Here is a 13,415-nt window from a genome sequence, read left to right as displayed (position 1 = left end):
ATATCCCAAAATGCATTTTGTTCCATATCTCATCCCAAATCTCATCCCAAATTACATTGGCAACAAGAAAATTTCCCAAAATGCATTTTGTTTCACATCTCATCCCAAATTACATTGACAACAACAAAATATCCCAAAATGCATTTTGTTCCACATCTCATCCCAAATCTCATCCCAAATTACATTGACAACAACAAAATATCCCAAAATGCATTTTGTTTCACATCTCATCCCAAATTACATTGACAACAACAAAATTTCCCAAAATGCATTTTGTTTCACATCTCATCCCAAATTAAATTGGCAACAAGAAAATTTCCCAAAATGCATTTTGTTTCACATCTCATCCCAAATTACATTGACAACAACAAAATATCCCAAAATGCATTTTGTTCCATATCTCATCCCAAATCTCATCCCAAATTACATTGGCAACAAGAAAATTTCCCAAAATGCATTTTGTTTCACTTCTCATCCCAAATTACATTGACAACAACAAAATATCCCAAAATGCATTTTGTTCCACATCTCATCCCAAATCTCATCCCAAATTACATTGACAACAACAAAATATCCCAAAATGCATTTTGTTTCACATCTCATCCCAAATTACATTGACAACAACAAAATATCCCAAAATGCATTTTGTTCGCCATCTCATCCCAAAAAGTGCTTCTCCATACAAATTTCGTAAAAAATACGGGAACGGAAAAATGACGGAAATTGCAAAAACTCCAGCAGAAATGTCAAAATCAGCGTACCAGCTATAATATTAGATACCAATAACATATGAACATGCTTGCTGCTAGTTTCTAAAACAGGAGAAGAGGGTGTTATTCGGCGCTATTTTTGTTTAAAGAGAAGTGCAAGTCTTGCTAGATTTGGGAACGAATTTTTAGCACTAAATGGAAAAACTACTGCAAGTACTAATATTGTGCAGGTTCTGAGCACAACTTTTATCTATCAAAATTTATTATTATGATATCTTAACGATAAAATCATTTTTTTTTATTTTTTCATTTGTTTATACTATACACAATTAATAAGATATATAGATAATTTTACAATAATTTTCCAAATAAAGTTGTAAAGTTCTACATTGTCGTATATTTTTGACGATTAAATCAATTTACAATAAATTATTTTGAAAATTCATGCTCGATCAACTGCGCATATGCATCTACTTATCATTGTGATATGATTGAAACAATTCATCCTTTTCTCCAATGCGTCTTATGGAATTTAAATGTCATCTTGTGATGTACATCCCAGTCAACAATAAGAACTCTTTTCAAGCCATGATCGCGAATTGCGTATTGAGCAGCAATGGCCACATTATTGAAAATACAAAAACCATGTGGTACATCGGGTTCGGCATGATGTCCCGGAGGTCTGACAATGCACACACCACTACGTGCCTCGCCCGTGACAACCTTATCTACAACTTGCAGCACTGAACCCGCGGCAAGTGTGGCACATTCAAATGTTTTTGGATGGAAATAAACAGAATTGAACTTGGCACCCATATTCTGCAGTTCATCCTTTTCTCCTATGCGTCTTATGGAATTTAAATGTGATCTTGTGTGGGCCAAACAAACTTCATCGGTTGTTGCCGAACGGGAAGGCAGTTTTTGCATGCGATCTAACAAATTATAGTCTTGGTGCATTTCGTAGATTTTTTTGTATACGTGCCGGTTGCTCAGGATGTCCTTCTTCATAGGTGTTGGCATGCTGCAGCATAAGTTCGTCATATACATAGCAGACTCGAACTTTCGGCGAAAATAGCTTAGTTTCTAAAAGCAAAGAAACAAAGGACTCTAACTACAAAGACTTTTGAGGTGATAATGCATTCAAAATACCTGTTTTTAATCGTTGTAATCGTTGTGCATTACGTTCAATCACATCTAATGGTATTTTGGGAGCTGTATCTCTGGTTGGAAAACGCTCTGGCAGTGGTGGGCCGCCAATAAATGCACGGCTTACCTTGTGCAAATTGACTTGAGGATTAACATTGTTGATATCTTCCATGGTATATGTGCCTTGGGCTTGCAAGCACTTCCAATAAGAACGATGGGCAAATATACAATTAAGAATTGACTCTTCTATGGAGGGGCATGGAGGTTCCAATTTCTCAACTAAGGCAGGACATGGTTCGCCTAAAAGGGCCCTCAATGTTAAGGCAGCACCTTCGGCTAAGGAATCCAAACAATAACCACCTTCCAAAACTACAGCCAGGCGGGAGTTTGCCAACTTCAAAAGCGGGTTTATGAGGTGGCTATAAAAGGCGGGTGTAACTTCCATTTCGCCTTCGGGACATCCCAATGCCGCATCATAGCCGGCCGAAACAATTATTAACTCTGGTTGAAATTCACAGGCTACGGGAATTAAAATTTGTTGGAATATGGCCAAGTAGTCACCATTAGTCATGCCGGTTTTATTCAATGGCAAATTGAAATTATAACCCAAACCGGGACCATAGCCGATTGCATCGAAATCTGATTCCTTAAGATTATGCCAAAAGGTGCCGTGTTCAAATCGATGAATGGAAAAATACAAAACTCTGAAAAATAATAATTTGTTATTTTTTGGGTAAATTGTGAAAAAAAAAAACTTACCGTGGATCATGGTAGAAAAATCTTTGAGTTTCTTGGCCGTGATGTACATCCCAATCAATAATCATAATTTTATTTACTTTCAGTATATCTAAGGCATATTGTGTAGCTATAGCCACATTATTGAAAAAACAATAACTACAGGAATAAACAGGGTAAATAACAATGAGCATCTTTTCAGAAATTTCTTTGGAACCTACCCATTAAATTCGGCTTTCATGGCATGATGTCCCGGTGGTCGTATTATTGCCATTCCATTTTGTATATTTCCACTTACAATATTTTCTACTAAATCTATGGTTGAACCTGCTGCCAGTAACGACAATCCAAATGTGGTCTATGTTAAACAAGAAAAAACAGATATATAAATAGAAGGACATCTTGTGGCAAGAATTTTTGGGAAATAAACTTACTGGATGTGTATAAACTGAGTCATAATGTGAACAAAAATCTTCCATTTTCTCATCATCATTTACTCCTGATGTCTTCTCTAAAAGTTTATAATGTTCCTCACTGTGCAAAAGCATGACCTCATCTTTTGTTGCACGTCTCGATGATATAAGCTGGCATCGTTCGACCAAATTCAATTCTCGACAACTGAAAATAATTACGGAAATTGTCTTAACATGCAATCATTGGTTGATAAACATTTTATAGAATATGTATATTTTTGGTCGATATTTTGGAACATATTCATAGTTGGTTAAAAACTGGAAGTTTAACAAATAGCACGATTACTGGTTTTATAAACCATTTAATTTTTGACACAACATTTGGTGCAAACAAGAAATAAGATAAGAAACATTCATTTAATTCAGTACTTACAAGAAGTACTAAACAACTAAAACAATGAACCTACACATGTTTGTACGAATGTTAAATGTTCATTATAAATGCTAATCAACTACACATGTTCATGCACATTCCAGTAGAACTATAACGGACTTACTAAGAAAGAGTAATAAGCTAATAAAAAAATTAAAATAGAACAAAATAAAAAGAGGTATGTGTGTTGGATGTGTTGGTGTGAAGAGTTAATAAAATAACACCATTTCTAACTAAATTTTGCAAATAAGACATGACATCAGTGTCTCTGGCGGGCAAATGGGAATAGTGCAAAATTCTATTTTAGAAAATGTTAACACTCGATGTAATTATTACAGTGAAACACCTCAAAATAATGATTGGCTAGCCAACAACACATGTGATGATGGCAAAGGACCCTTGGTAACCTCAAATAATTCGATAGGCCAATCTGTGGTAAGTTGTGTTAGCCAATGTGGTCTGCTAATATAAGCGCAACCTAGTAAAAAATACAAACTTGTCAAAAAGCAAAGTCACCTACATGAATAGATCCTTCCTACACATATATCGTCATAGCACAACAGCAGAACTCGCTTGGTTGTTGTAGCAGATACCATTCATGCTACCAAGGCACGTAAGGAGTGGTAATCGTAGTATAGAGAGAAGAACTAAAAATTTGATTTAAGGACGCAGAGGAACGAAATGAAAGGATCTTCCCATATTTTTGTGGACTTATTAAGTACATACATATTCTCATAAAAATCATGTCTATAAAATTTATATAATCGGATCGAAACTCAATCCCGAAAAAAAAGGATTGCGACATTCTTTCAGAGGTGACCACAATGGTTTACACACAGTTAAAGAAGAAGGGGGAGTTGTGAATGTTCTTACCGAGATTCTCTTGAGATGCCATGAGCATTCATGTCGAATCACATACCCTGTGACAAAAACTCATACAAAGCGATACTCAGCACTGCCTCTAAATAAATAAATATACTCTAAGTCCATAGCCAGGCAAAAAACGGCACGTGAACTAACTCAAAACGCACTGACGAGGATGTAGCGCTTATAGATTTAACAGGGATATGCCCAGCTAGACAGTGATCATGGTCATATTTTGACGTTTTTTGTATATTTTACTCACAAAAACGTATGCTTGCGGTTCTTGCACATAACAAGTCTATGGAATAATGTAAAGGCAACCTAAGTAGTACCCAAAGCAAGAAACCGAATCACACGTTACATTAAGACCATATACCGATTAGCCTTTCTCAGTTTTTAATTATGCATAGTTTTAATTTATTTTATTTAAAAATACGGTACCCAGCCCACAGGGCCAAAACGGTTAAGCGATCGGCAAGAAAAGACAAGAGAAAGTATATGGAAAAATTGGCAAAAGAAGCAGAAGCCGCTGCGGGTGCAAACAACACAAGAGAATTGCATCAACTTATAAATAAAATCAACAATAAAAAACAAAATACACATCAACCAGTGCGGGACAGAGATGGAACTCTACTGACAACTCCAGAAGCGCAACTCAACAGATGGAGGGAATATTTTGAAGGACTTACGAATACCGAAGATGCTGACGAACCCACTGCGTTTGAAAATGTTAATGACACAGAAAGGAGCGAGGAAGTCAATGCTGAAGCCCCGACCAAAGAGGAAGTAATGATAGCTATTGCTAAACTAAAGAAAAATAAAGCAGCCGGAGAGGACAACATACCCCCAGAACTACTCTTAGCGGACATTGAAGTGACCGCTAACATAATCCACTTCTACACCTCAAAATTTTGGAGCGAGGAATACGTGGACGCTGCATGGACAAAAGGAATAATTGTCAAAATCCCGAAAAAAGACGACCTTCGTTCTTGCGAAAACTGGAGAGGAATCACACTGCTAAACAGCGTATACAAAGTACTAGCAACAGTAATCCTGACGAGACTAGCTAACGTCGAAGACAAGCTTAGAGATGAGCAGGCTGGTTTTCGCCCACACCGCAGCTGCCTAGACCAATCAAACACGTTAAGAGTAATTATCGAGCAGTCTGTGGAATGGCGGACACCCTTATACTTGCTCTTCGTCGACTTTAAAAAGGCCTTCGACACTATCAAAAGAGCAGCTATATGGAGATCGCTAGAAAAACGGGGTATTCCGAACAAATTAATAGCAATAATAAAGGCTATGTACGCCAACGCCGACTTACAAGTACTTCATAATGGGACACTAAGTATCCCATTCAAAACAAACGTTGGTGTACGTCAAGGTTGTCCATTATCACCACTACTTTTTGCAATAGTGTTGGATGACACAATGTTAAAGTTGTGCCGGAAGAGGCGAGGCATAACATGGGGTCTGAATAGGCAGCTCGAGGACCTAGCATATGCAGATGATATCTGTCTACTGTCACACAAGGCCTGCGACATGCAGGACAAAATAAATGATCTAGTTCGACTAGCAAGAGAAGTTGGACTAGAAATCAACATTAAAAAAACGTATGCAATGCGACTTAACAACCGCAACGACGATGTGATCAAAATTGACAATCAACCGATTCCTTACGTTGAATCATTCTGCTATTTAGGAAGCATTGTGAACATAGCTGGCAGTATCGATGAAGATGTCTCAAACAGACTTAATAAGGCAAGCAGCGCATTTGGTCGGCTGAGAAAAACGTGGAAAAACACACAGATAACAAGAGCTATGAAGTTGAGAATTTTCAAAGCTTGCGTAAAATCTACATTGTTATATGGCAGCGAAACTTGGTTCTATAACGAGCAAATTATACAGAGACTTCAGACTTTCATCAACAAATGTCTCCGAATCATATGTGGTATATTTTGGCCAAATACTATTTCTAATGAATGCTTATGGAGATTAGCCGATGAAACACCTATTGCAATGCAGATAAAAAGAAAGAAATGGAACTGGATTGGCCACACTTTGAGGAAGACGCATAATACAATCTCGAGAATGGCCCTAGATTGGAATCCGCAGGGCAGTAGAAGACCGGGTCGCCCAAAAATGTCCTGGAGAAGAACAGTACTCAAGGAATTGGCAAATATCGATAAATCATGGGATTATATAAAAACAATTGTGCATAATAGATCATTGTATAAATGTATTGTTGATGCCCTATGTTCCCACGAGGAATAAATAAAGGAAAAAAAATGCCTGCTCCAGAATCTGCAACTTTTTACTACGATTACAATTTTTCCTTTATTATATCGAAAAAATAGTAAAAATTAGTAGATTCTTGCAGTTCATGCCCTGCATGAAATGGAAGGACAAATGGAGAAGAACATTGAGAATTCAAAACTATCCTTTAAAAAATGTAAAGCTTGAATCTATCCGCTATAACGCTCTCAATAATTTAAGAATTTTCCTATACTTATGGAGTGGATTGATGAGATGTTAAAAAGCAGGAACATCTTTTTATACATAGGAGAAAGCTCCTTGAGGAAACCCGAAACCTATACTTTGGCTTCTACACCATTTTCATATGTAAGGGCGAAACCTATAACTCTGCGTTTCAAATTGAAATACATACAAGTATTTTGTTTTTGTATTTTTGAACGCACACGCAACACGCAGAGTTATAGGTTTCGACCTAAATCGAATAATTTCATTTGTAACTCGAAACATTTCACTTGTAATCTGAAAATTCCAATTGGATTTCTTATTATTCACGGTGCTCTTGAAACAATTTTAAATGGAAGGTGCTTACACCTTGGAAGTTTTTGCGGATTCTGAAACTAAAATGTTCATAGATGAGAAAAATCGAAAAACAAAAAAAATCGCCGGAGCGCTTTTTAAATAAATCGCGATTTAAGTTGACATTTTTAGGGGTTGTTTAGGTTTTCACAATTTTGCTTAGAAACCGCAAGTCCTATCAAAATGGGACGTAAGAAAATATTGTAGCTATGAAAATTCTCTAAAAGACTGACCTCTATGGTATTCTCGTCGGTTTTACCGTTTTTGAGATATAGAAGTTCAAATTGGGACAATTCAAATTCAATTCAATTCTGTATTGCCCCCTTATAAAACAATGTCATGAAGGGTGCGCCTTAACTAACATTTGATGAAAACCGCTTACACAGGGGAGGTTTTTGTGAATTCTGAAACAGCAATGTTCATAGATGAGAAAAATCCAAAAACAAGAAAAAATCGCTGTAGGGATTTTTAAATAAATCGCGGTCAAAATTCACATTTTTAGGTGTGTTTTAGGTTTTCACGACTTTTCTTGGAAACCGCAAGTCCAATCGAAATGGAGCTAAAGAAAATGTTGTAGCTGTGAAAATTTTCTACAGGATTGACGTTTATCATTTGTTCCCAGCCTGTACCATTTTTGAGATAAAGAAGCTCAGTTTACATTTTTAGATTTTTTTGTTAGGGTTTCGCGATTTTGCTTGAATACGGTAAGTTTTATCGAGATGGGACCTGAGAAAATCTTAAAGCTGTGAAAATTCTCTACAAATCTGGCTTAAGTAACTTATCCTAAGTTGTACCATTTTTTTAGATATATAAGTTTATGTTGGGAATTTGCAGTCATGACATTGTTTTATAAGGGGGCAATACAGAATTGAATTGAATTTGAATTGTCCCAATTTGAACTTCTATATCTCAAAAACGGTAAAACCGACGAGAATACCATAGAGGTCAGACTTTTAGAGAATTTTCATAGCTACAATATTTTCTTACGTCCCATTTTGATAGGACGTGCGGTTTCTAAGCAAAATTGTGAAAACCTAAACAACCCCTAAAAATGTCAACTTAAATCGCGATTTATTTAAAAAGCGCTCCGGCGATTTTTTTTGTTTTTCGATTTTTCTCATCTATGAACATTGTAGTTTCAGAATCCGCAAAAACTTCCAAGGTGTAAGCACCTTCCATTTAAAATTGTTTCAAGGGCACCGTGTATTTCGTTTGTAATTTGAGAATTTCATTTGAAATTCGAATTACTTCATTTGTAATTTGAGAATTCTATATGAAATTCGAATAATTTCATTTGTAATTTAAATTCTTTTCATTTGAAATTCCGAATCAATAACTTCGATTTACAAATAGAATAATACAAAATACAAACGGTAAAATTCAAATTTCAAATGAAATTATTCGAATTTCAAATGGAATTCTCAAATTACAAATGAAATAATTCGAAATTCAATTGGTATTCTCAAATTACTAGTAAAATGTTTCGAATTTTAAATGAAATAATCAAATTACAACAGAAATTCTTCGAATTACATGTGAAAATGGTGCAGTAATAAATAAAATTCTTGTGAGCTTCGGCCACCTTAAATTTAGGATGGTGGATTACGCTGATGAAGTAGTACTGATAAGTGGTAAATTCTTACCAATCTTGTCTGACATTAGTACAAATTGTCATTGTAGGAGCGGACAAAGGAAGGTCTTATAATAGCCCTCTATTCCGGCAATAATTCCATCCATCGGTAGCACTCCTTAGGCTGTTCCGAAAGCGATTCTGGTTCTTCAACCTCCGGATATCATGCTTCAATTCAAAGCTCGAGGATTGATGGCTTTGAAACTTCGAAAGTCAAAAATGTATTGAGTTTTACACGAAGGTGTTAAATTTCACTGACGTTCAATTTGAGAATATATGCCCTCCTCAATCAATTTTGACTTATTAAACGTAAACCCTCTTTTGACAGGTCTGGCAATATATACAGACTTATTTAAAATGGAAGAAAGCACAGGCACTAGTGGAAAAATCCAGTCATTAAAAACTCATGTATCTAAACGACAACAACATCTGCAAACTTTGTAATGTTTGCGTCGAAAAGGCGGACGACCTCAGATGGTATATTGAATCTTGATGCAGAATTTTCAAGGCAATCTGACCTGCGATCTCGCAACGTAGAACCAATCCTCTACACCCACTCGATAAGCCAGGGATGAATTTTATTGTGGGAATCATTAGGTTAGATCTCTAGCTTCGTCTAATGTGGAGATGCAGAAGAGATAGAAATGGTGAGCCGTATCCATATGTCTTTGTTGGTAATGCTATTATTTATCCAATTGCACTTTCGTATCGGGTGCGTTTTTTAATATTTGTCTAGTGAACGGTATCTTTTCATTCATGCAATCTTCCTTTTCGTTCTGTTAGTCCGTGTTTAGACACACAAATTTCTCGGGAAAGTAAATCCAGTTTTTAGGCAATAGGGGGTAGGAAAGAGTATTGAGGAGCTCTCTCCTCTCCGCTCTCTCCCAAAAAACTCAATTTACTTTCCCGAGAAATTTGTGTGTCTAAACACAGACTTAGTAAATCATTATTCGTAATTTTTTGCAATTTATTTTCAATTTCTATACTTTCTCTAGGGTGTCCAAAAAACCGGTTTTTCCAAACAAAACGGTTTTCGGTTAACCGAAATTTTCAGTTTTTTCAAAAACTGGTTTTCGGTTTTCAAAAATATTCAAAACCGGTTAACCGGTTTAAACCGGTTTTGTAAAATACGTACAAAATTGCTCATAATTGATAAATATTTGAAAAAAATGTGCGGCAAGGGGTAAATTAAGTATAACTAATTCGTTATTATATAATTATCTGATAATATCATTGTTATTTAACATTCAACCTCAAAGTGGAGACAGCAAACATAAGTCAGAAATTGTGCTCTAAGAATAGTAAAAGCCCTTACAAATATACGATTGTGTACCAAAGGAATTAAATTTACATTTTATTAAGTCGGGATTCTCCTTCTTGCGTTGAGAACCTCAAATTATCGTGCCGGAATCAAAATGTACTTTGTTATCGGTACCCTTTATAACCTTAAATTCGAAAAGTTCTTAGTTTAATGTAATAATTCAAAAACGTATGATTAACGTCATTCAAACAACCGTGTGATATTACGTATACGCAGTTTTTTCATAGATCATTCAATTGAACTATATTGAAGTTGTGCCATTTTACACAAAATATTTTCAAGTTTAAAGGTATCTGACATTTATAATTTAGCCGTACCTTTTGTTAGTTAAGTTTAGTTTACTTTCAAGAATACAATTGTAATGAAATTTTAAAAATATTACTACTTTTTTAAAACCGGTTAACCGACACAAATAACCGGTTTTTTCGGTTAACCGAAAATGACGTTTTTGACGAAAACCGGTTTCGGTTTTGTAACTCAAAACCGGTTAACCGGTTAACCGGTTTCGGTTTTGGACACCCTAACTTTCTCGAAAATTACTGAGTGGCACAACAACTTACCGGTCCAAAACTCGTATAAAGCGTTCTGGGCACTCGGGATGTTTGTCATCACAAAGGCAACGATGTTGAGACATGGATTCATCATACACCAGACCCGTGGGACGTTGTTTCATATATTTTGCATTAACAGCCTGTTGTGATTAAAAGAATTACACCAATCATTAATTATAAAATAAGACATTAGTTTGTCTATATGAATATACTTACATTTTGGAATATATCCTTAACAGTGCCATCTAATTGCGTCGGTTGCTGCATTTTCAATAGCTTTGCTTTCCGTTTTGCCTCCAGCAATGCTGCATTGGGCTTGCGATTCTCAACTGATGATTTGACCATTGCTCTCGTTTGTATTTTAGCTTTTTGTGCTCCTCGTCGTGTGACAATTGGCGAACTCTGATAAGAATAAAAATAAATTAGTGTCAACAATAAAATGTTGCTCTTCAGAAAAAATATGCAATTGATAAGATTATTTCTGTTTGTAAATCTATATTAAACAAGTGAGCAAAGGCTATATTCGGGACGGTGCCGACCATGTGATACCCTACACCACTACCTCTGTGCATAATCTTTTCACTCGAAAACATTTCTTTTAGAGAGATACGAAAGTTTTCACCTATCTGGCTTTTATACCAAATGACTTAAGGCGAACTGAACCAAAATAATGAATATTTAATTGTATATTTGATTGCTACCGACATCAATAGACTTCTATCTCTCTGAGAAAATTTCGTGATGATCCGATCAAAATTCCGGCCTGTAGTGTTATTGCAGAAAAAGTGAAAAAAATGGATACATTACCGACTATTGCGATATCTCTATTATTTGACTACCTACGCCAACCTAATTTGCATAATTTTAAAGATGGGATTTTCTACTTTCTTATTCAGGCTTTGCTTTTAGAAGGTCCCCAACCAAAGGTGTAATATCCGTCATTATTATTAAAATCGCAAAAATTAAAAGTTGGGTTCTATTTGCGACTATTGCGATATCTTCGTTGTGTGACCGCCTACGACAACCGTATCGTTTCAAAAGCGATATTTTCTACTTTCATTGCCAAGTTTTGCTTTTTATATACCCCTTATAGACGCTGAGATATTTGCTTTGGAATAAAATGTAGACTTTTTCTCCAAATAACTTTTTTGATCATTCCGACCCCTAATTATTATCCGACCATCACCAAAACGAATATGCTTCTTCCCCTCCGGGACCCCCATCAACACCCAAAATTTGGTGACGATCCGATCAAAATTGCGACCTGTAGCGTGATTTCCAAAAAAATGGAAAAATGGGATGTATTACCGACTATTTCGATATCTCCGTTAGTTGGTCACCTACGCCGACTTGGTTGCATCATTGTAAAGATGGGATCTTCTACTTTCATAGTCAGGCTTTGCTTTTGGAAAGTCCCCAACCTAAGATGTGATATTCGTCATTATAATTAAAATCGCAAGAATGAAAATTTTCGTTTTATTTGCGACTATTGTAATATCTCCGTTGTTTGATCACCTACGAGAACTTACTTTACGTCGTTAGAAAGGTGATATTTTCTACTTTCATCGTCAGGTCTTGCTATTGGTATATCCCATATAGAAGCTGAGATATTTGCTTTGGAAAAAAACATTGTCTTTTTATCCAAATAAGTTTTTTGAACATTACGACCCCTAAATATTATCCGACCATCACCAAAATCAATAGGCATCTTCATCTGTGAGACCCCCATTAACCCTCAAAATTTCGTGACGATCCGATCAAAACTGCGACCTGCAGCGTGATTTCCAAAAAAGTGGAAAAATGGGATGTGTTACCGACTATTGCAATATCTCCGTTAGTTGGTCACCTACGCCGACTTGGTTGCATCATTGTAAAGATGGGATCTTCTACTTTCATAGCCAGGCTTTGCTTTTGGAAAGTCCCTAACCAAAGCTGTGATATTCGTCATTATAATTAAAATCGCAAGAATGAAAATTTGGGTTTTATTTGCGACTATTGTAATATCTCCGTTGTTTGATCACCTACAAGAACCTAATTTACATCATTAGAAAGGTGATATTTTCTACTTTCATTGTCAGGTTTTGCTTTTGGTATACCCCATATAGAAGCTGAGATATTCGCTTTGGAAAAAACGTTGTCTTTTTATCCACATAAGTTTTTTGCCCATTCCGACCCCTGAATATCATCCGACCATCACCAAAATCAATAGGCTTCTTCCCCTCCAGGACCCTCATCAACACCCAAAATTTCGTGACGATCCGATCAAAATTGGGACCTGTAGCGTGATTACAAGGTTTAGATGGACAGACGGACAGACGGACGGACGGACTGACGGACGGACACACATAGCCAGATCGACTCAGCTCGTCGAGACATTCATTTTGGTATATATAAGTATGGGTCTACGACCATTATTTCGATGCGTTACAAACTTTTTGGCCAAAACCAACTTATAATACCCTCCCCACATAGTGGTGTAGGGTATAAATAGTTTTGGGTGATTTTTACCGAAGTGACCAAAGAACATATAAGAAAGCACCAGTCAGATGTGCTGACGGAGATATACCATCAGCATCTGACCAAAAAAGAAGCAAACTCCATAATTATACAGTACTAGCGGACCCGGCGAACTTCGTCTCGCTATTAAGGAATAAAATTTCATACAAAAACTCAATTTTCGACTTTTCCAATTTTCCGACTTTTCCAGAGGGATTTTCCAAATTTTCTTCCGCAAAGACCTTCTCCTCGAAAATGCGAATAACTGACAAAAAATTTTACAG

At 36.1% G+C, this 13,415-nt stretch overlaps 1 pseudogene; it reads right to left on the bottom strand.

The window, feature by feature from the left end:
• Positions 1-1,138: 1,138 nt before the first annotated feature.
• LOC141397183 (protein deacetylase HDAC6-like) lies at positions 1,139-11,033 on the bottom strand (annotated as a pseudogene).
• Positions 11,034-13,415: the final 2,382 nt, after the last annotated feature.

The sequence above is a fragment of the Musca autumnalis genome, unplaced genomic scaffold, assembly GCF_047663935.1.
Source record: "Musca autumnalis isolate F117 unplaced genomic scaffold, ASM4766393v1 scaffold_3, whole genome shotgun sequence".
In the NCBI taxonomy this organism is placed as follows: domain Eukaryota; kingdom Metazoa; phylum Arthropoda; class Insecta; order Diptera; family Muscidae; genus Musca; species Musca autumnalis.
The sequence above is the reverse complement of the archived record's forward strand: the minus strand, read 5'-3'. Positions and strand labels throughout refer to the sequence as shown.